This window comes from Poromitra crassiceps (genome assembly GCF_964638095.1).
Source record: "Poromitra crassiceps genome assembly, chromosome: 2".
In the NCBI taxonomy this organism is placed as follows: domain Eukaryota; kingdom Metazoa; phylum Chordata; class Actinopteri; order Beryciformes; family Melamphaidae; genus Poromitra; species Poromitra crassiceps.
Window position 1 is genome coordinate 25,752,852 of NC_139624.1, and position 24,896 is coordinate 25,777,747.

At 45.6% G+C, this 24,896-nt stretch overlaps 1 protein-coding gene across 1 annotated transcript in view; it reads left to right on the forward strand.

Annotated features, from left to right (window-relative positions):
* usp6nl (USP6 N-terminal like) overlaps window positions 1-24,896 on the forward strand; it is a 151,422-nt gene that overhangs the window by 47,403 nt on the left and 79,123 nt on the right. The gene's annotated exons all lie outside the window — the stretch shown is intronic.

The window sequence follows — 24,896 nt, forward strand, 5'->3', positions numbered from 1 at the left end:
TTGGAGCACGGCGTCGGCATGTCAATAGCCGTCAAGGACACTGGAACTCTGGCTCAGGTGCGATTGGTCGAGAAGCCGTCAAGCAGGAAGTGACACGGGGCAAACAGGAAGCGCCAGGCAGAGTGGGGGTGTTGTTCCAGTGTGTTTGCTTTTCCCCCTCCGTTCACATTCCCTCGCTCGCGGCGGCACGACGCCAGGCCGAGAGAGGGAGGATGGAGGAGAGAGAGAGGGGGAGAGGGGGAGGGAGGGGAGGGCAAGCTGAGGATAGCTGGGGAATCCCCCCTGGTGGCTCTGTTCACAGAAACAAAACTGGAAAAATCCTCAACCTGATAATGCTGACTCAGAATTAGAATTAGAGTATCTGCTGCATTGTCTCCAAGAAACAAGCATTTTTTTTCCTATTTACCCCCCCACTTTCTCCCCAATTGTACTTGGCCAATCTACCCCTGCTGCCCCGGTCGCTGCTCCAACCTCTGCCGATCTTGGTCGAGCCATTGACTAGCACCATGCTTCCTCCAACACATGCGCAGTTGCCAGCTGCTTCTGTTCACCTGACAGCGGGGAGCTTCAGCGGCAGGACGTAGCACGTGGGAGCATCAAGCTATTCCCACCAGTTCCCTTCCGCCCCGAACCGACCAGAGGAGGCGCTAGTGCAGCGACCAGGACACACACCCTCAATCCGGCTTCCCACCCGCAGACACGTGCCTGTATGGACGCCCGACCAAGCCGGAGGTAACACGGGGGCACGAACCTGCGACCCTCGTGTTGGTAGACAGGGAATCTACCGCTACACTACCTGGACGCCCTACGAAACAAGCATGTCACTGTATAGTAGGGTTAGACAGAGTTTGAAGGCCGATACTGATATTTTTGGTTTGAAGTTGCCAATAGCTGAAATTGTCTGTTGGTAGCCAATATTTTGGTGCCTCATAATTGTATTCTTGTCAGGGTTGAAAAGCAGCTCAAACAGCATTTAGAATATTGTGTTGATTGTGTGTATTATGATATTAGTGTTACATAGTCTTATGTTGTTTTTGTTCAGTTGAGTAGGCCTTAATCGACAAAGAGAGTGTGTTGAGTTCAGTATATCACATGTTCCTGCTTAGATTGTGTCATATTCTGCTTCCATTCACTTCTAAATTTCCGTTGCCATTTCGTTTTTTTGCAGTGCACCTTTTCTGTTTCTGGTTCTCCTGTAATGGCATTAGCAGTTTGAGTCGTTAGGCTTAGTAAACCCATACAGTTAGTTCAGTAGTCCTGACATATCGGTACAGTCGCTACTAGCTAGCTGGCGACGAGTACAGTACTCGTACAGAAATGTTACTTTATTGTTCACTGGTTTTGAAGCATTTTGAACTCAAAGGGTTTGGGGGGTCTTGTGGTAAACTGTAGGAATCTGGACGTTTGTGTAACTGTAACAGTGTAACACTGAGGGCTTGTGTCCATATCGCATCTTCTCCTGGCGCTGAAACGCTGTCAGTGCGCGGGGGATTTGAGTCCGTCTGACCTGAAGCAAACCTCAGCGAGAGATGGAGTGGGAAGAGGATGGGAGATAGAGAGCGGTATGGAGAGGAGTGCTTTGCCAGGTTGAGGTTGCTGCTTTCTCCAAGAGAAATGAAGCAGAAGGGAGACGCAGATGAGACGGAGGGCTGGAAAGATGGGGATGTTATTGTTGTCACCGTTTTCTCTGGAGAGGGATGAGGAGAGAAGGAAGAGAGGTGGTGGTGGCATCATGTTTTGAAGGCATCATGTTTTGAAAAAGTCTCTCTTGTCAGCGATCAAAGACCTTCATTGCTGTTGTGATCATTTGGTCCGTGGCAAATTTTGAGCGACGGTGTCGACGAGGCCTTTGGGGGACTTTGTTCCTCATGCTTCTCTTTCTTGCCTTTCTTAGTCTCTGTCACTCTCAGGCAGTCTTGTGCTTGTTCTTCCGTGTTATCCGTCAAAAGCTCTGGCTTCCGTTCCTTCCCGTTCCCTATGGTTAACAGCACAATGCATTGGGCCAAGAATCGGCCCAAGTTGTCACTGTGTTGTTTGAACCGGTGTTTGAACCGCTCTCTCAAGCTGCCACATGATGAGCCGTCTTCTCTTCTCTCACCACGAGGTAGAGCGGAGAAAGGTCAGCGGGTAAATAGGTCAAAGTTTAAACCGTTTGAACTTTGACCTCAGCCGCACGGTGGCAAATCTGAGCGGGTGCGCGACACCAAGGCTAGCGCTGCTGTGTGGTTGGGAGGCACCGCTCTCTCCATAGGAGAACAACGGCACAGCGGGAGGAGAGCTGTTTTACCACGGAGCACGTGTGGGGGACGTCGCGTGCGCGATCGAGGACGGTAAAGCGGCTCACTAACGGCAGCACCCTGGGCGACCCAGCCGCCGATAGGCCTGTGGACCTATGGAGCGATGCATCAGTGACTGAGCCAGACTTACCTGTCTTTCCCAATCAAGTGGCTGTTGCAGCAGCACAGTGTTGGAGGGCCTATTGATCCGGTGTTTGTGTGAGTGGCGGCCCGGTATGATTGGACCTATGGGTGCTGTCAGGGAGGAGAGTGAAGGCTCCCTGGATATCCCACTCCACCCCCCTCCCCTCCCCTCCCCTTTCCTTCTCCCAAGCTCGGCTACATTGACAGCAGGTCAATCCATATCTCCACCGGCTCCTCTCCCTCTCTCTTGCTATTTCTCTCTGTCTCTGCCATGGCTTGACTTAGTCATTTTCTTGATAATGTCTCTTGAAACGCAGAGTGTAAAGGCATTGTGTAAAAAGACTCAAGGATTTTCCCAGACTGCATATTGATCCATAAGAAAGCTCTTCAGTCTGTGTCATGCCAAGCGCTTCAAGTACAGCAGAGAACTATGAATGAGAACCAGTGTAGTATGAAATCAATACAATTCGAAAACATCCGTAATGAATGTAATTCTAATGATCATCACTTAACTTAAACTGTGTGTGTGTGTGTGTGTGTGTGTGTGTGTGTGTGTGTGCGCGTGCGCGTGCGTGTGTGTTCTGTCTTTGAGGCACAAATGTCCTCACAAGGATAGAAAGATGCGGAAAGTCTTCACTTCTACAAGCGAAAGCGGCAGGTGCTAGCTTGCTATGTACAAAACAGCAAGCTGACTAGCATCCTACCTGTCTAAGCAGTACTTAGCTCTGTGTTGAAGCTAGCTCTGCGTTGCTTCTCAGCCAGGCCTTTTGTCTCCTTCAGGTGGCACCAGTATGGAAAAACAACGCCAATGTTCACCATGCTGTTCAACAGGTCTTTTGTGCTGTATGTTTACCTTGACTGTTTTCTTTTCTTCCTGTTTTCCTCCATTGTTGTTGCTGCTATGACTTCCCTAAGCTGCGGCTGCAAAACTGCACCTTGATAGCCACAACCCAGCTCAACACTGGCCACGCCCACAGCACAATTGGTATACAGCCCAAAACATCCTCAACATCAATGACTGTTGACATGGACATGAGTATCCTGTTATTATCAGGGTTTTGAAGCATTTTGCAGTAGCTTTAAGGTTAGCATTCATATTAGGTTTAGGTTATGGTTAGGCATGTAGTGAGTGTTTGGGTTAGAATTAGGACTTAATAAATGTACTGTTTGTGTGTGCTTGCTAGTGGCCACACACCTTATATACTGGGGTCATAGCCTAGCAACAGTGGGTCTGAGGCATAGCAACACAGCAGCAGAACTGCACCCATCCAGCAATGCAGTAATTGGCTCCTCTGTCTCAATGCCTAACAACAGACCAGCGAACAAATACAGTCATCTCCATACAACAAGGACACGTGTGCATATGTCCAGCACAAATCACTGTTTGCATTGTGTGTGTGTGTGTGTGAGTGTGTGTGTGTGTGTGTGTGTGTGTGTGTGTGTGTGGCCTAATCTCTGGTCATGACAAATCACAAACCGGGATAGATGTATCTATCTATCTATCTATCTATCTATCTATCTATCTATCTATCTATCTATCTATCTATCTATCTATCTATCTATCATCAGTATATAAATGGGACCTAGTGCTCTGTTTGTTTCTCTGTCTGTCCCACTGATGACATAATCAGTGATGTCATCAGTCCCACTGATGACATCATCAGTGATGTCATAAATCACACTGATGACATCATCAGTGCATAAATTCACTCACACAAAGTCACGAGAGAGGGAGAGAGAGGGAGAGAGACTGAGGGAGATTGAGAGAGAGGAGAGAGAGAGAGAAAGGGGGAGAGAGACTGAGGGAGAGAGAGAGGGAGACATTGTGCATGTGCCAATAGGGCAGGCAAGGCCACACAGCAGCCCTGTATGTTTGTTTCTCTGTCTGTCCCACTGATGACATCATCAGTGATGTCATAAATCCCATGATGACATCATCAGTGATGTCATAAATCCTACTGGTGACATCATCAGTGATGTCAAATAAACTCACTCACACACAAAGTCATGAGAGAGACTGAGGGAGAGAGAGGAGAGGGGGGGAGAGGGGGGAGAGTCTGAGGGAGGGAGAGAGAGGGGGAGAGAGACTGAGGGAGAGAGAGAGGGAGCATTGTGCGCTAGCTGATCGCAACGCAGCCACTCTGTAGGCTCTTTCACACACAGATCGCGCAAAATTGCAGTTCGGAAAGCCCGCAAAGCCTGGCAGCCTCGCCACAGAAATTGCTTTCACACACAGGCCAGCAGGACCGCCACATTCCCGTCCCGCGGTGTGCTTTCAGGCGACAGCCACTGCTCCCGGATTGAAAGGCAAGCCGCTGGAGGCATTTCCACTCAGCTCCTTGCTCAAATTAATATTTTCATAGGTTAGTGTAGCCTAGCCTACTGTATGATGAACGAATGAATTCAACAACCAAACATCGCTGAGGTGCAGCTGCGGTTGTTAAGGATAAGCTGATAAAGCTGCGCTCGTTAAGGATCAGATAAACACGAAAGTGTTGTCCACATGCATGGTAACAAGGCTTTCAATATTCATCTGATCGACTTTATGCATCACAGACACACCATCATGTAGCCTATTAGGTAGGCTACAAGGCTAATTCTTTTCTTTTGGTTCCAGTTTTTTGTAAAGCAAATTATTCCCATCAAGTAGCCTAATTAGGGGCCGTTCTGAAAGACGACGCCCGCATATCAAACAGCTGCAGTCTGCATAACGTTCGTCGGGGAAATAGTAGCCTATAGACTACAACGTTAGTAGTTTTTGTAAGGGAATGCACAGAGCTGATTTCGAGAGGGAATATCCTCAGACCAACTCGCCACAGACAGCTATTAGCCCTCTGAAGCTTATTATTATATCCGTTAATTTTACCTGCTAATGTCAACATCGTTTGAGCATAAAGCCTAACCTACTACTTACTAGGCACGGAGCATTCCTCCTGGCGTCCCTGCAGTCATGATTGTATAGGCTATTTTTTTTTACTTTCACTCGTGCACATTTCTTGCTACATGAGGTGATTTCCCCTGTAATTTTTTATGAATGAGCTGACCATTCGCACCTCTTTTCCGGCTCGCTGCGACGACGCTTTCAAGTGGAGGCGGGTTGCCTGCTAAACCGGCGCTGTGACAAGGTCTAGTCGCGGGACAAAAGGCGTAAAACAATTATCCACCAACGCGCGTTCACGACTTTCACATCGGAGGCGCGGATCCTATTTTCCGTGCATTTTTCGGCTTTCAAGGCCGGTGTGAAAGAGCCTACTCACTCAGTGACATTTGGGTCTTTCGAGCTGGCCGTCATGCCATCCAACTAAAAACTCTCTTCTAAAGACAGAGGAGGACCTGACTGAAGTCAAGAGCTACCAAAAATATGATTCATCTGACGCCTTTACAGCTGCCAAGGAAACACTTGCTCCAAATGTCTGTGTGAATACATTTAGGATATCATCTCTGCACTATATAGATATTGTGGAAAGTTGCCTAGGAGGGTAAACAAATCCAGGATCATTTGTAGTAGAAGAGCATGGACGTATGTCTCTGTCTAGTATTCCAGATTTTTATTGTTGCTTTTTCTGTCTTAAAAGCAGTAAACAAAACGTGGTCACAAATTACAGAATAGACAAAGAGGGAGGGAAGACAGCGGGAGGGAGTGTTTGAAACATGGGAGGACGTAACCTCAGGATGACAGCTGTACGCTGCCCTGCACAAATCATCGTTGGGACACACACGCACGCACGCACACACACACGCACGCACGCGCGCGCGCGCACACACACACCTTGTGCCTTGCATTTAGCCATTCTGGTCATGTTCTAGGCTTCACAGTGAATGTACACAAGACATTTGAAAGGGGTGGTGGTGATGGTGGTGAGTGAGAGAGAGACGGAGACAATGAGAGAGAGAGGTAGGGAGTGGTGCAGACGAGCAGAGAGAGAGAGCGAGAATGGGAGGGAGGGATGCTGTGAGTGGAGGCGCTCATTAATTTGAATTTAGAGGAGGTGGAGAAAGGAGAGTGAGCCAGTCTGCCAGCATCTGCGTGATTGAAGGAGCAGAGGCAGACGAGGGAACAGAGAGATAGATGGGAGAGGGAGTCCGTGAAAACAGACAGGAGAGATTTGGACAAGGTTGTCATAAGCCCAGTTTAGTAAGGAGAGAAGAGAAGAGAAGAGAAGAGAAGAGAAGAGAAGAGAAGAAAAGAGAAGAGGGGGACATGTGCCAGAACGGGACTCCTCTGTTCACCTTCTCCGTTGCCGACCTCCAAACGAAGAGTGTGTGAGAGCACTCCAGCTGAGCGACACACCGCGGCACATCACACACACGCGCGCCAAGAGCACGCTCCGTTTGCGGAGAGCCCGGGCACCACCAGCAGCGAACGGTGTCCTCCTCCTCTACGCTACGTTGCCAGCAGTTGAGTTGAGAATACTGCGTTCCCTCCATCAGGGGAGACTCGTGCCACCAGCTGTGTGATGCAGCAACACACTGCAAAGAGTATCTGAGGACGCAGGAAGAGTGTGTGTGAGCATGTGAGGGCGGCAGTGTCTCCAACTCCACACAACACCGGAGAAGCAGCCGCTTTTGTGCCCCTTTGCGATGGTGATACCCTGGGAGGGAGCGTGGATTAGGGGGATGAGTCCCGAGGAGGAGCCAGGAAGGGATGAGGTTGTGGGGGGTGAGCGGGCGAGAGTGGGCTGCCCCAGCCCCCAGGCACCTCTCCTGGCCCCCTCTGCCTCCCTGTGAGCATGCAGGTCTTACAGATCGTCAAGGAGCTGGTGTCCCCCTCCAGACGCAGAGCGGCAGCCAGATTCGGAGGTCTGTGTGTCTGTATTTCTCATTGGGGTTAGACAGATATATATATACTGTATATATATGACAGATATACCGTATATATATATATATATATATATATATATATATATATATATATATATATATATAGTATGTATTGTGGTGAAGCCTGACACCTAATGGCGAAAAGTTGGATGATCTGACCATCTGCTATTGGCTGGTCTTTGGTGCCAGGTGATGTCGGCTTCTTTAGAGAGCCAAAGTCCCTCCCCTTTCCTGTCGGGCCCTATGCAAACTAGCCGCAAAAAACATATTATCAATGGTGGTGAATGGCGAGAGAATCTACTTTTTTGATCCCGTTTGAATTGTGCCATGATGATTGTCAATTCAAGAAAGTCGCAGTTTGGCATAAAACTACAGCCGTTTTCACACATGCATACAGGAACATTGCCTGTAAATCAATATCGGCCATTTCCCGGAATTTCCCTTCACACCTGAGCGCTCACATGTGTGAATATAGCCGTCAAATAGCCTGTATTTTGGGGGGCGGGGCGGCACTGTGGAGCGGGTGGGGAGTGACGTGTGCACTTGGATTGGGAATCGTCCTTATTTTGGGGGTCGGCAAAACTCCGATGGTGTGGTGTCACACAATAAATCACACTCGTTTGACTTAAGAGGGCATTTATGTTGTATCCTTCACATTCGCTAACCAGTCTTTGAACTGAAATCTTTGAAGACGTTGGGATCCCTGTCTGAGAGAAATAGCCTGGCTGGTTCGATGTTTATCCGTTCACCTGCGTCGCGTTGAAGCACTTTTTACAGACTGGCTTCGTTTGATCTGTCCATGAGCTTGCCTTCGCTGTCAGCAACGTAAGCAAAATACTTCCACATTTTGCTTCGTGCATTTGCTTTCTCTACATACAAGCGTTGGGCGGCTTGCAATTTTCGCTGTGTCTGTCCTGTGTCGGGCTGCTGCGAAGTGCAGAGGACTGAAGGACTGGCCTCTCTCGAGCAGAGAGGGGAGGGGGGAAATCGGCACGCCCACACATGAAGCAGACATACCGCTCTTATGACAACCTCCGAACTGGTGAAATGTCCGCGATGACGGGGTCGCGCTTATACCAGAAAACAACTTTCACACATGAAGGCATTGCACCGCTTTCTGGTCATTTCCCGGTATAAAGCGCATGTGTGAAAACGGCTCAAGTAAGTTATAAGTTATAAGACTACACACAACCAGTCGCATAAGTGACATCTCTCCCGCCACTCCATCTATGTTGGTGTGATGTATATTGTGCGAGACGAGGGGGATTGTTAAGGATATTAAATGCATAGTTCATACATTTGTATACAGTATTTCATACACAGGGCATATTTTCCTTGCATGAACATAATATAAAAACATTGAAACTCACCAATGTGACCGCACAATTTATCTTTCTCTCTCATGTCATGTCTGTGAGACGTTATACTGTTTCTTCAAATCGATAGTCTTTTTAATGTGTGTTTTTATGATCCTCTCCTTGCTCCATCCTCTCCTCTCTATTGGAAGCTGTTAACCTGTTTCCGATGTGACAATTGGATCAGATTTGGACCTGTATGCATGAATTATTATTAATATTATGGATTTCAATGTGATGTGTTGGTGTAATGAGTCTTTGCCACCTTGCCAAGAGTAAAGTTCTGAGGGAAATGCTGAATCTGAGGAGAGGGCGGTGTCGCCAATATAGATAATGAAGATGGTCCAAAGGAGTTATGAGCCTTTTGTACCTTGTAGTCGAGTTAGACGGATATATGGGGCTGAAATGGACCCTTTTTTATGGAATATTAGCCAGTCAATGTTGGCCTCTGATAGGATGACGGTTGCTCCTTTTTTGCTCATCAAGAGTGTCAGTCAGTGTCTATAAAGCATTATAAAACGGCTCTCTCAAATCAAGCAATCTGATTGGCTCACAGCTGTATCAGTTGAATCCTTCTTCTCATGTAGTACACGCTAGATTACAGTATCAGTTGAATCCTTATTCTCATCTAGTACACACTAGATTGTAGATTGAATGTCATTGTGGATGAGGTTAAACTTCTTGCTTTGCCCATTTGGCGTTACCCTAAAAGGGACAAACATTCCCTTGCTACCACTACTGTAATAGCTGTGTGTGTGTGTGTGTGTGTGTGTGTGTGCGTGTGTGTGTGCGCGTGCGTGCGTGTGTGTGTGTGTGTGTGTGTGTGTGTGTGTGTGTGCGCGCGTGTGTGCGTGTGCGTGCGCTGCATTTCTCTGGCGAGTGATGAATAATGAAGCAGGGTGCCCGGGGTAATGGAACACTCCGTAACCCCTGACCCCCCGCCCCCCCGTCCCCCCGTCCTGCCTCCTGATTGGATCGGCTTGTTCTACGCGATCGCCTCGATCCGCTTCTCGCTCTCCAAAACAAACGGTGCTTTTATTGATGCAGCCAGAAGTTGATCTAAGCCTTTTCCCCTCGCAGGGGGAAGAAAAGCTGCAGCTTGTTGCCTTCTCGCTCTAGCGCTCTTGAAATGGAAAACTCCAGTATATCCAGGGGGACATTTGCATAAATGTAACCAGGGGGATGATGGGCAGGTATTGGTGCTTTCTTCTTACACACTCCTCCTAAAACCTCCAGTAATTATGGGATGTTAATAACAATGTATTGTAACAATGGGGTAAAAATGGCTGTGTGGCTGTACGTATCTCTGTTTGGGCAATATCAATAATTCATATCTTAACCTAGTCCTTATCTCTATAAATACAGTACTGTGCAAAAAGTCTTATGCACATAAGGAATCCATAAAGCGAAGATGCTTTCAAAAATAATGAGACGAAAAGTTTCTAAATATAAAATACTAGAAATCGAGGGCGCTCACAATTTGTAGGGTGCAGACTCTGGTACTACACAGTGCACTCCTCTTATAGTGATCAGACTCTGGTACTACAGTGCACTCCTCTTATAGTGATCAGACTCTGGTACTACAGTGCACTCCTCTTATAGTGATCAGACTCTGGTACTACACAGTGTACTCCTCTTATAGTGATCAGACTCTGGTACTACAGTGCACTCCTCTTATAGTGATCAGACTCTGGTACTACAGTGCACTCCTCTTATAGTGATCAGACTCTGGTACTACACAGTGTACTCCTCTTATAGTGATCAGACTCTGGTACTACAGTGTACTCCTCTTATAGTGATCAGACTCTGGTACTACACAGTGCACTCCTCTTATAGTGATCAGACTCTGGTACTACAGTGCACTCCTCTTATTAGGGATGTTCATTTTGAAAATTTTCCAAAATCGATAATCGGTGAGAATTAACGATCAATTATCGATTATCGATTTTATTAATACTTAGAAAATTTTCAATATTTTCAATTTTTTTTTTTTTTTTTTTTTTTTTTTTTTTTTAACAAAATGAATGCCTATGGTAGAAAATACGAAAGACAACGTGTTCTCCTCAATGAACTCTTTATTTCAATGTGTCTCCTCTCCAACACTGCTGTCCCCGGCGCATGCCGGTGTGAATTTCTCATGTTTGTTGGCACAAAGGCCCGTGCCCAGCCAGAAAACTAGAGACTATATGAAGCTCCACCTCACGTTAGTCGGCTGTGCAATGGAGTGGGGCGAGGAGGAACGAATTCCACCCAAACCTAGTCCAAAAAAAAAAAAAAATTTTTTTTTTTTTTTTTTTTTAAATAATTAAAAAATCGATCCAAATGCCACAGGATCGATTCCAATCCTTAACGATCGATTATCGATTTTCGATAATTGATGAACATCCCTACCTCTTATAGTGATCAGACTCTGGTACTACACAGTGCACTCCTCTTATAGTGATCAGGCTCTGGTACTACACAGTGCACTCCTCTTATAGTGATCAGGCTCTGGTACTACACAGTGCACTCCTCTTATAGTGATCAGACTCTGGTACTACACAGTGCACTCCTCTTATAGTGATCAGACTCTGGTACTACAGTGCACTCCTCTTATAGTGATCAGACTCTGGTACTACAGTGCACTCCTCTTATAGTGATCAGACTCTGGTACTACAGTGCACTCCTCTTATAGTGATCATCTACACAGTGCACTATAGTGATCATCACCTTGGGATGGCTCAAATTGATCACTGTAAGCGGAATCCACTGTACTATCATTGGAGAGCCGTCTGTCCAGATGTCTGGATAATTCTTTAAACGTCTGACCCTTTCAAAGTGCATCACAAACAGTTCCTTTTGCTGCAACTCGACAGCGCTGCTTAATCCAGAAGCTTACTTAATTCCGGGGACTTTTGTGAAGTAAAAAACGGGTCCATTAGAGTGAATGGAGATGTCGCAACTCTTCTATTATAGTGGGAACCAGGGAAGGAATGGTGATGATGTCACAATGACTGAGTGTGAAGGACTAAAAACATCAAATATCACTGTAGAGCAGTCTACTGACACACTAATGCAGAAAACAAAAGAATAACCATCTAAGAAAAAAATTGATATAAAAATTCTAGGGTGCCTTTTGCACAGTACTATATATATAAATGGTAAATTCCATATTGTCATGTTAATGTGCTGTGATGTTAATGATACAACTAACTGTTTTCTTTGAAGCAGTGGATGAAGTTCAGTTTGGCTCTAGGTTTTGATAGGGGCCAGAAATGTGTCAAATTCAAAGCAGGAGACAAGCTTAATGTTGCTAGGTAACAACGTTAGCCCTTGAACAGCAAGCTACTCTGTGAGCTTCCTAACTGGATTACGCATAGTAGCCTGATGTTTTCAAAGAATCCTTAACCCATTGTGTGAGAAGCTGCACTGTCAAAACACATCACATTACCTCCCTTGCTCTGATTGATCGGGAACACAGATCAGATATATTTATAAACAGGAGAGACCACATAACATTTCACTCGGACCAAAACGTAAAAAAAAACTGCGTATTTAAAGAAAATATGTTTTCAATGTAGTTTTTAAAGTTTTGGTTGAAATGTTCTATGGTCTCTCCCGATTCTAAATATATCTCAGTGTTTACCCTAGAAAAATGTTCAGGCCTGGAGTGATTTCGAAACCTACCCCGACCGCAACGGTGGGGGCCCTCGCTGGCGACACTAAAGTTTTAGCTAACCTGTTCGCATCCATGTTCACAATGGCATCTCAAGTATCATCATACTATTATGGGATGCGATGCGAACAGTTGTATTATGGGATGTGCGTTTCCCAGGCAACGACACACGTTGACACGTTTTGGAACAGCGCTGCACGCTGGCACAATGCTCCTAAAAGCAAAATGCTGATTGTTTTGAATGATTTGGCATCTTCTATTACTGTCAACACCAGTATTGTTGTATTCTAATAATCTGCCATAAAGTTTTGGGGGGAAATCTTTTTGTTTTTGTTTTTTTGTTTTTTGTTTGGCCTGGTGGGGGCGCCGTTTATCCTGGCGGGCCCGCCAGGCCTGTAGAATGGTAGGGGAAACACTGTATCTGAACTGTTTGGTTTGAAGTGTTGAACCAAATTGAACTAACCAGTATTTGCTGTCTTTTATTTCTATATTACACCGCTGGCACAATTTCCCAGTGGAAAGCGCATGTTGGCAAGAGACCACACTGTATGCTCGATGTGTTTTTTCCTGTCTGTTGTATGTATTGTGTCAAAACCTCTATACATGTGATATGTGGCTGTTGTACGGCACTATTTGCCCAAGACAAATTTCCCCTCGGGGACAATAAAGTTCATCTCATCTCATCTCATCTCATCTCAACAAGTAAAAATATTTTGTAAGCATTTTACGAAATGTCTATGGGAAAATAAATTTGCGGATGAAAATCTGTGGTACAGTGCTGAAGCAGGAAGATGTTCACTTTGCCTCTCTATAGAATAGAAATAGGATGTTAGTAGATGTTCACTTTGCCTCTCTATAGAATAGAAATAGGATGTTAGTAGATGTTCACTTTGCCTCTCTATAGAATAGAAATAGGATGTTAGTAGATGTTCACTTTGCCTCTCTATAGAATAGAAATAGGATGTTAGTAGATGTTCACTTTGCCTCTCTATAGAATAGAAATAGGATGTTAGTAGAGGGTGCAGTCAGGGCAAGTTGTGCAGCAGTAATGTGCAAATGGCAATACAAGAATACACAGGATTATTGCTCTCAGTCAAGGTATTGTTATTGTCTCTGTGTGTGGGTGTGTTTGAGTGTGCGAGTGTGTGCGTGTTGTGAGTGTCTGTTGTGTGTGTTATTTATTTGTCGAGGAGGAGTCTTGTGACCTGAGGAAAGAAGGTATTGCTCAGTCTGTTGCTGCGTGCTTTGGGTGTCCTGTATCTCCTCTGTGAGGGTAACAGGGAGAACACAGACTGTTGTGTGGGTGGGTTGGGTGTCCTGTATCTCCTCCCTGAGGGTAACAGGGAGAACAGACTGTTGTGTGGGTGGGTTGGGTGTCCTGTATCTCCTCCCTGAGGGTAACAGGGAGAACACAGACTGTTGTGTGGGTGGGTTGGGTGTCCTGTATCTCCTCCCTGAGGGTAACAGGGAGAACAGACTGTTGTGCGGGTGGGTTGGGTGTCCTGTATCTCCTCCCTGAGGGTAACAGGGAGAACAGACTGTTGTGCGGGTGGGTTGGGTGTCCTGTATCTCCTCCCTGAGGGTAACAGGGAGAACAGACTGTTGTGCGGGTGGGTTGGGTGTCCTGTATGTCCTCCCTGAGGGTAACAGGGAGAACAGACTGTTGTGCGGGTGGGTTGGGGGTCCTGTATCTCCTCTGTGAGGGTAACAGGGAGAACAGACTGTTGTGCGGGTGGGTTGGGTGTCCTGTATCTCCTCCCTGAAGGTAACAGGGAGAACAGACTGTTGTGCGGGTGGGTTGGGTGTTTTCCTGAGGCACCTCTGATTGGACAGTTCCTCCAGGTTGGGCAGTCTGCACCTTGCAATGTGCTCGGCTGAACACACCACTCTCTCCAGCGCCTTGCGCCCCTTGACTGTGCAGCTGTCGAACCAGGCGGTGAAGCTGCCTGTCAGCAGGCATTCCCATTGTATAAAACCCGCAATATAAAATATTAGGATAATATTGCCATCTTTTTCAACTGCAAATGATGTCTGTCCCCAAAGGAAAAAACTTTGTCAACATATTTTTTTTTAAATCTTTATCTTCTTTGTGATTATCAAACAGACAGACTGTCATAAAAAACCTGTCATGAATGTTGCATACTTGACAATTTATAGAATAAAAAATCTCGGTACTTGGCATTTGTGCGATACGATATTGCCACACAAAATATTGCTATACAATGCTGTATCGACCCCCCTCCACTAGAGATGGAACGATATGAAAATTTCATATCACTATTCTGCCCTCCAAATCAAAACCGCAGTAACTACAATTTTGGTCAAAATTGAGTTATTATTGAAATTGAACTTTTAGATATCTGTTTTATCATGTGACAAATTTTCTAAGTTCAGTCTTGCTCTATATTTGAGAAAACAGAGTATAAAAGTTGCAGTAACTACGAAATCCAACCAAAAACCAGACAAAACTGCAGTAACTACACTTACTGCACTTTGATTTGCTTTCACAGAGCTTCAGCTGGACTTAAACAGAGATAAACGCAGTAACTACACTTTGAGGTGTAGTTACTGCGGTTCAGACTGGTTTTTGGTTGGATTTTGTAGTTACTGCAATTTTCCCGCTCTTTCCATAACAAAGCCCAACATATCAATCACTCATAATGGCACAATCTGTTTAGTTAATCCAGTCAATTCCCAATATGAGAGCGCACTGACAGCTGTCCAAATTGTTAATGAATGAGTCTTCAGTGTCTTTAAAATTGTAAATGCTGTATTTCTAGCTAATAATCCATAAGAGATCATCCACTCCACTGGGAAGTGTTAATCTGGCTGTAGATAGTGATAATTGTTTGGTATCACTACCTAGCTCATCAGGACAATCTTTTTCATTGCTGCATAAATTATCAGCATTCAGACTCAGTCTGTAATTAATTTTATTCAAAATAATTGTAATATGCTATGTAATATACTGTATATGTTCTTGTATGAAGTATCAATCTGAAAAGCTAATCTGATTTGTAAAGAAAACCTGTTCTAAATTAATATAGTAAAACAACTGTGCTCATTAATTAATTGTGTCAGAATGATGACCAAAAAGCAACACCAGTGGTGAAGATTACATCAACTGACTTCAGGATTCCCTGAATTTATCTGTTACTTATCCATTTAAATGTTTTAAACATGTAAACAATAAAACAATTAAATACAGATATGATGTGGTATCGAAATCAAAACCGATTACAATTGTCTCATGAAAAACAAGACAGGAGAAGCACATTAGATTGTAGTTACTGCGCTTTTCCCTTGTACTACCTACACATCTGTTTAAGGTAATACACAGACAGAGTGCCGTATCTGCATTTCTGAGGTCATAGGTCAAGTAATTGATAATTGTTTTGACCCCAAAAAATACTTTAACATATACATATTTAATAAGCGCATTGCCACTTTTCAACCTATATCTAATTTGGCTGGACAGTCAAAAAACTTTAAAGCCATTTTTCTCAGTTTCAGTGTTGGCGTAGTTACTGCGGTCATGATTTGTAGGGCAGTATTATAGTGACCAAAATTATCATGGTTATCAGTATTATCACGGTTTGTTAATGTTCAAAAAGTACTAATACACTCACAGAAATCATTTCACCAAGTTTTATATTGAAAACTCGAACCCAAAAAGGATTGATACACTGAAACGGTACGGTTATCTTAAGGAATTTTATCATGGTTATCATTCAAACAGGTTGTCGTTACATCCCTACCCTCCACCCCTAGCAGTTACATGCATGTGGCTGTAGTGAGGGCAGGAGCAGGGCAGCTAAATGTATAACTAGTCTAATGCACGCCTCTGCTGCTCTGCCAAACCACAGTCCTCTCCTGGTCAGCACCATTGGCAGCTCACTATCTCTCTCTCTGCATTATTCAGCAGCCTTGTCCTCTCTCTCTGTCTCTGTCTCTCACCTCTCTCTGTCTCACTCAGTCTCTCTTTCCTCTCTCCTTCTCTCCTCTCTGTCTCTCTCCTTCCCTCTCTCTGTCTCTCTCTCCTCTCTCTCTCTGTCCTCTCCTCTCTCTCTCTCTCTCTCTGTCCTCTCCTCTCTCTCTCTCTCTCTCTCTGTCTCTCTCCTCTCTCTCTCTCTCTGTCTCTCTCCTCTCTCTCTCTCTGTCCTCTCCTCTCTCTCTCTCTCTCTCTCTCTCTGTCTCTCTCTCCTCTGTCTCACTCAGTCTCTCTTTCCTCTCTCCTTCTCTCCTCTCTGTCTCTCTCCTTCTCTCTCTCTGTCTCTCTCCTCTCTCTCTCTCTCTCTCTCTCTCTGTCCTCTCCTCTGTCTCTCTCTCCTCTGTCTCACTCAGTCTCTCTTTCCTCTCTCCTTCTCTCCTCTCTGTCTCTCTCTCCTCTCTCTCTCTCTCTCTGTCCTCTCCTCTCTCTCTCTGTCTCTCTCCTCTCTCTGTCTCACTCAGTCTCTCTTTCCTCTCTCCTCTCGTCTCTCTCTCTCCTCTCTCCTGTCTCTCTCTCCCCTCTCTCCTTCTCTCTCTCTGTCTCTCTACTCTCTCTCTGTCTCTCTCCTTCTCTCTGTCTCTCTCCTTCTCTCTGTCTCTCTCCCCTTTTCTCTCTCTCCTCTCTCCTTCTGTCTCTCTCAGTCTCTCTCTCCTCTCTCCTGTGCCATCTTAACACACAGTACCAGCTAGAGGAAAGAAGCTCGCTCAATTATTCAAATGATGTGCCAGGAGCTTCAAACAAGGAGATTTGTTTTTTTTGTGTTGCACACAAATTTGTGAACCTGTGTGTGTGTGTGTGTGTGTGTGTGTGTGTGTGTGTGTGTGTGTGTGTGTGTGTGTGCGTGCGTGTGCGTGTGCGCGCGCACACACCGCAGCATCAAGGGGAAAGTGCATGGTTAGGTAAGGAGGGCCAGGCAGAGAGGTCCAGACGCAACGAGCTGAGCTACCTGCTGACATCCAGACTGTAACAGCAGGCTAATTGCCAGTCCGACCTCCCAGAGGGCAAAGCTCCCCTTCCCGTTCCTCGCCTCGGGCTTTGTGGCAGAACCAACTCCAATTTAATCTCAAAATGTTTTTCCTGCTTTATCCAAAGGTTTCGGGGGGTGTTCCGTGCTCATGTCACATTCACTGGAATGGATTGGCGCCTGCTAGCTGCCATCACTGATGATGTCACAGTGAGACAGACAGAGCCCAGACAGACCGACAGACAGAGCCCTAGCTCCCATTTACTATATACTGATGATGATTCCTAGGCTCGGCTAATTCGTTGGTTCGGCAGCTGCACGGCTTCGACCGCTGTGCGGGCTCACCTGCTCTTATGACATCACTGATGATGTCACAACTTTGCATCACTGATGACATCACAATTACTCTCATGACATCACTGATGACATCATCAGTTATGTCACAATGCCTATGACATCATCAGTGGGACAAAATTTGAAATAGAGAAGAGAGAACAGACAGATTGCCCACTTGCTCCCCTTGTCTATAATAAAGATGAGCTGAAGTGAGTCAGGGGTAAGGCCAATCACTGAGACAGCCTTTTAGATCAATTTATCCATCCTATTTTTATTGTCTGTGCTGATGCTGCCCCCCCCCCCCCCGCCCCAGCAGAGCACAGCATAAGAGAAGACACTAGCAAGGATTCCCTGACTAAACAAAACAGAACATGGCCTCGAGGCGTCCTGATAATATCAAAGGATCTATAAGCTTCCTCAAGAAGAAAAGTCTCCACTGTGCCTTCTTAAAAACGCCATCGCTGTTCTTTTTCCAGTTTCATTTATTGTCCAGGTGAACACCAACACATTTGTAAGACTGGACAATTTCTATCTCCTGGCCCTTAATTACCACTGGGGAGAGACCACCTCCTCATTCCTTCTGAAGGCAATAATTTGTTATTTGGTGACGTCAGAGTAAATTATAGCGAGGAACAATTGCTTAACGGGGGATCAAAAGGGCCTAGGCCTAAAAAAAAAAAGTTTGGTTCCTGTTGGTTGTCAGTTGAGGTGATGGGTCGGTAGGGATTTTTTTTTTTTTTTTCCAGCAAGGGATAGATAGGAAATATATATATATTTTTTTTACAGCAGCGATGGATACTTTTTTCATAACATAGCCTACATGTACTCTACCACTGTGCTCTACACACGTTTTTTGAGCCGTCGAGGGCACAGGTTCTAGCTCTGCCGTGCACTTCAGTGCTAAATACCTGAATTGAAATAAAGCCATGATGCCACTGACGAGCGAACCAAGCTGCTGAGTGGGGGTCGACACCACATCGCTGGCGATATCCGTCTATTTGTCAGCTCTGTCCACTTTGCCGGCTGCTGATACGAATATACAAGGGCACTGTTTAACTTCCTGAAGCACGTTTTCAAATGATTTTAACCCCAATCTCACAATTTTGGTTGGCACGCTAGTGCTGCATGGGCAGAGAAGCGACACAAAGCACATGTCCGTCATGCTCCCTGCCATTTTTGTTTTAAAGTATCCGTAGCGAAAAGCACCTTCGCGCAGTGGCAAACCCCGCCCCTTAGCGCCACCGTCAAATCAACAAACTCATAAAATAAATTTGGGTCGCACGTAAATTGACAGGAAACCGGAACCGGACAAAACATTTTTTTAGGCCCTAGCCTAGGCTACTACAGTGTCGACGACAGTACGAAAAATACTGAGCATAAAACGCACAACGCCTGCCGCAAATACAGTCGTTCATATGCACCACATCCACAGCTGCAACACAACATTTCAATTGAACAATGCCAATATCACATCTACTGTAGAAAGCAGCACCAGTGCATGTCAGTCAGCCCAATGATGATAACAATATCCAAAATCACTGCCCGACAATATGACAAATTAGAAACAACTGAAGGAGGAATAACGTTACTTTTTGTTGGACAATGCCCATTTTCTCGTCTATATTTACATTCCTTTGTATGTTTTCTTATTGTGCAAATAATCCTTTCTCAAAGCGTTCTAATTTGTTACAGTATTATTGTAGTTAACACGTTCACTGCCAATGACGTGTTTTTACGTCAAACAAAATCCAACGGTTGACTGCCAATGACGTGTTTTTACGTCAAAAAAATGATTTTTTTTTTTTGACCGTGGGATGTGCATCTAACCCTTTTACATCTCTTATATAAATATTGGAGCCACCGAACGTGTACAACCCATTCCACCGACCCACTAAGTGGCGACAGTGCTCTCCTGACTAGAGGAAGGCAAGCAAAAAGCAGTGTGAGGAAGCCATTCTCATGAAAATGGATTGGCGAAAACGCTTTCGTTTTCGCGCTGATTGCTGGTGGTGCGGGATTGCAAATTTGCATAATAGATTACGGGTGGAACACACTTTGAAACACGCAGCATAAATATGACCAGAATCGCAAAAGCTTCATCAAAGCTCTCAACCGAAACTCCAAGAAACGAGCGAGCCCATATCCAGACTTGCACAGCGGCCGCCAGCAGACAGGCACAGCAGCAGCAAAGCAGTGAGCCTGGTGACGCGAGGTTACAGCAGCAACAGAAACGAGCTTGTGACACGCCCGCTGCAGCCAAGAAGAACACACACGGAGGGAGGAATTTGAAGGAGAGGGGTGTTTCCTGCTGTTATGGAGGAAATGACTGTTCAAAACTATTGTTTAGATGTCTGACGTCTTACTGATGCCAAAAATGAATGGTTAAAGTGACTGTTCTATCGAATTTCACAAAAAGCCGTTTATCTCAGAATAAATTTTCAGACGCTGAAACCATGCTGTATTCAACTGCTAATGCTTACATAACTACTAACTCTACAAACTAACTCTTTTAGACAGAGAAAGCACACATTCTATTAGTTCTTTTGAGATATTGTGTGTTCACAAAATCCTAACAGAAACGAATCCTCTTCTTGAAAGATGAGCCAGAATCCTCAAAAAAAAACCTTGGCAGAAGCTAACTACAGTATTGAAAAACGGCTGGCAGTGAATGTGTTAACATGTATTTGTGCAAGCTATTTTGCGTTTTCTTTTTTCAACAACAAATTGTGCTTTTAACACATTCACTGCCAGCCGTTTTTCAATACTGTAGTTAGCTTCTGCCAGAGGGTTTTTTTGAGGATTCTGGCTCATTTTACAAGAGCCGAGGATTCTTTTCTGCTTGGATTTTGTGAACACAAAGTTCACAAAAGTACTAATAGAATGTGTGCTTTCTCTGTCTAAAAGAGTTAGTTTGTAGAGTTAGTAGTTATGTAGATATTAGCCGTTGAGTACAGCATGGTTTCAGAGATTTTCAGAGAGTTTTGAGATAAATGGATTTTTAGAACCACCTCACGTGCCTGTGATTATGGGTGCCCTTGGGCAAGTCTGTATACTGTATTGTGTGTGTGTGTGTGTGTGTGTGTGTGTGTGTGTGTGTGTGTGTGTGTGTGTGTGTGTGTGTGTGTGTGTGTCTCCAAACTCCTCCCTCCGTAGGTCTGGTGGCTTTGCAGTGTTTTGTCACAGGCGAGTTTCTGTTGCCTCACAGATCCCAAAAAAAGACAGGGGAATCGCAGGAGCGGGGAAGAGGAGAGGAGAGGCGAGGGGGGGGGGTTAGACACGGGAGAGAAATTCCTTTGCGATCCCCTTCTTCCAATCTTGAGGCGCGCTCTCGGTGTGCTGCTGCTGCTGCTGCTGCTGCTCGTCTGTGCTGCTGCTGCTGGCTCCGCGGCCGCTCTCGGGCGAGTCTGGATTACTGTAAAACGGGCTCGTTCGTTTCTTGGGGTGTCGGTTGAGAGCTTTGATGAAGCTTTTGCGATTCTGGTCTTATTTATGCTCAAAGGTACTCGAGTGTGTGTGTGTGTGTGTGTGTGTGTGTGTGTGAAATCGAAAGCGTTTTCGCCCAGCCATTTCCTTGAGAATGGCTTCCTCCCGCGGCTGTTTTTGGTTGGCTTTCTCTCTGTCGGGAGAGCACTGTCGCCACTTAGTTGGTCGGTAAAATAGATTATACACATTCAATACTTCCAATATTTTTATAGGAGACGTGGGGGGCATTGATCCACGTAGCACCGTCAAAAAATTTTTTTTTTTTTTTTTGACATCTCAACTCGTCATTGGCAGTGAACGGTTGGATTGTGTTTGACGAGTCAACTCGCCATTGGCAGTGAACGTGTTAACACATTGACTGCCAGCCGTTTTTTTTTTTTGCTGTAGGTAGCTTTTGCCAAGCCGTTTTTTTGAGGATTCTGGCTCATTTTACAAGAGCCGAGGATTCTTTTCTGCTTGGAGTTTGTCAACACAAAGTTCACAAAAGTACTAATAGAATGTGTGCTTTCTCTGTCTAAAAGAGTTAGTTTGTAGAGTTAGTAGTTATGTAGATATTAGCCGTTGAGTACAGCATGGTTTTAGCGTCTGAGACAGGAAGCTGAGATAATCGCAGTTTTGTGAAATTCAATCAAACAGGCAGAACAGTCACTTTAACCATTTATTTTTGGCATCAGTGAGAGATCAGACATCCAAACAATATAGTTCCGAACGCCCTCTCCTTCAACTCCTCCCTCCGTGGGCGTGTCTAGTGGCTTTCAGCCTGCGTTTGTCACAAGTGAGTGCTCTGCTGCTGGGAGTTTGAGCAGCGTCCCTCCCTGGCAGCGAGTTTGAGCAGCCTCCCTCCCTGGCAGCGAGTGTGGATAGGTCTCACTCGTCTCTTGGGTTTGAGAGCCCCGATGAAGCCCCGTGCGACTCTAGGCTTTATGCTGCCCACACAGTCCATTTCTGGAACCCCCCACCGCAGCAGCGCGAAAGCGTCGCCGCCTACAGTATGAGAATGAGGCTCGTTCGTTTCTGACTGTAAAATCGCCAAGCCATTTCCGCGGGAGGCGGCTGCTTTTGGTTGACTTTATCTCTGTCGGGAGAGGACCGTCGCCACCTAGCTGGTCGGTAAAATAGATTATACACATTCAATACTTCCAATATCTCCATAGGAGACGCGGGGGGCATTGATCCACGTAGCACCGTCAAAAAAAAAAAATTGACGTATATATACGTCAGTGGCAGTCAACGTGTTAAAAGGGTTGGGGACAAAAATGACTCATTTCATGTCCCCAAGTGTAAATGGCACCTATGACAGGAACACGCTGCCCCATTACTCACAGTGTATGGCAGTAAGTAATATGTATAGTGTGCGTGCATGTAGGTGTGTGTCCAGGCGCGGACTGCATAATCGGGCATGTCGGGCAAATGCCCGGTGGCCTGGCCTGGCCTGGCCTGGCCTGCAAAAAAAATAAAAAAAAAAAATATATTTTTTTTATTTTATTTTTTGGTGCCCGCAGTCAGGCCACTCACTGAACAGCAGGCCAGGCACCGCCTTATTTTATTCAGGGTTAAAGTGGGTGCATCTCATTGTAAAATTGGACTCGGCCCAAATTGGGCTTCAAACGGCCCAAATTGGGCTTCAAACGGCCCAAATCTGGCTTCAAACGACGCAAATTGGGCTTCAAACGGCCCAAATCTGGCTTCAAACGGCCCAAATTGGGCTTCAAACGGCCCAAATTTTTCGCCGCCGCCCTTCGGACGCCGGCACGTGCGTCGGCCCGTATCGGTCTGGCCTGCTTGGTATCTAATGCCCAGCCTGAATTCTTTTCCCAGTCCGCCCCTGTGTGTGTCACACAGAGAGAGAGAGATGAAGATGTCAGAGTCATAACCAGTGAGGACGTGGGACTGCTTCCTGTGAAAGTCACTTCCTGCTGAACTCTTTCATCCGTCTTCTAAGTAGCTGCTAATGATAAGGTCTCCCCTGGGATGAACCTATTATAGTGTAGACAGCTTAGCTAGCTTCTGTTCTGATCTCTCATATAGTGGATCCAGATCAACCTTTCTTTCATAGTACCACATATAATCAACTTCCAGACTGCTGCTTACCTTTGCCTACTGACTGCTAAGTGGATATTGGTCAATATTTGCCCGTGGGGGAACACTGGTCTGTGCTATACTGTAGCAGCACCGCAAAAACATATCCCATTGAAAGGGGGACAGCAGGTTTTGGGGAGATTGATGAACGTGCGTGTTAAATGATGAGAACATACACACCAAACTCATCCATATGTCCCTGGTAGATGGTTGTCTGGTACCCCATACATTTTGATGCTCCCTTGCTCGGATGGCACCCATTTTTGAACTCTGCCATAATTTTGATGTCAACTACACCCCTGTAAAGTTTTGTGACTGCATCTTGCACGGTGTTGACGCTATCGTGTTAAACTAGTACTCAAAATGGTTTCTGTGGTAGTTCTCACTATGTCTCCAGGATGACATTTTGCCATGATGACACACACACACACACACACACACACACACACACACACACACACACACACACACACACACACACACACAGACTCACAAGGTGAAAACAATACCAGCCGAGCTGATGCTGGTAATGACTTCAGACGGACATTCTGCAGTGGAACGATACAGATCAAACAGTCTAGTCTAGTCTAGTCTGGGTGGGCGGCTGTAGCTCAGGAGGTAGAGCGGGTCGTCCATTAACCGCTTTGGATAAAAGAGGTCGGTGGTTAGATCCCCGCCTCCTCCAGTCTGCATGTCAAAGTGTCCTTGGGCAAGATACTGAACCCCAAATTGCTCCCGATGATTGCGTGGTAACCTGCCGCCATCGGTGTATGAGTGGGTGAATGTACCTACTGATTGTAAAACGCTTTGGATAAAAGCGCTATATAAATGCAGGCCATTTACCATTTGACCATTTAGTCTAGTCTAGTCTAGTCTCATGCAGTTTTCTCACAAAGCCTTTGGTCAACTGAATGCTTTTACCCATTGCACCCAAGAAGCATCGGCAAATCTTGCACTTTTGAAGTCTCACACTTTCTATTCAGACAGGCACATTTGTTTCCGAGAATAATTGTGCTTCAGATTGACACTGACAGGGGTAGAGTGCACCGCAGATTTAACACACTGACAGGTAGAGTGCACTGCACATTTAACACACTGACAGAGTGCACTGCAGATTTAACACACTGACAGAGTGCACTGCAGATTTAACACACTGACAGGGGTAGAGTGCACCGCAGATTTAACACACTGACAGGGGTAGAGTGCACCGCAGATTTAACACACTGACAGAGTGCACTGCAGATTTAACACACTGACAGAGTGCACCGCAGATTTAACACACTGACAGAGTGCACTGCAGATTTAACACACTGACAGGTAGAGTGCACTGCACATTTAACACACTGACAGAGTGCACTGCAGATTTAACACACTGACAGGGGTAGAGTGCACCGCAGATTTAACACACTGACAGATTTAACACACTGACAGGGGTAGAGTGCACCGCAGATTTAACACACTGACAGAGTGCACTGCAGATTTAACACACTGACAGGGGTAGAGTGCACCGCAGATTTAACACACTGACAGAGTGCACTGCAGATTTAACACACTGACAGGGGTAGAGTGCACTGCAGATTTAACACACTGACAGAGTGCACTGCAGATTTAACACACTGACAGGGGTAGAGTGCACCGCAGATTTAACACACTGACAGAGTGCACTGCAGATTTAACACACTGACAGGGGTAGAGTGCACTGCAGATTTAACACACTGACAGAGTGCACTGCAGATTTAACACACTGACAGATTTAACACACTGACAGATTTAACACACTGACAGATTTAAC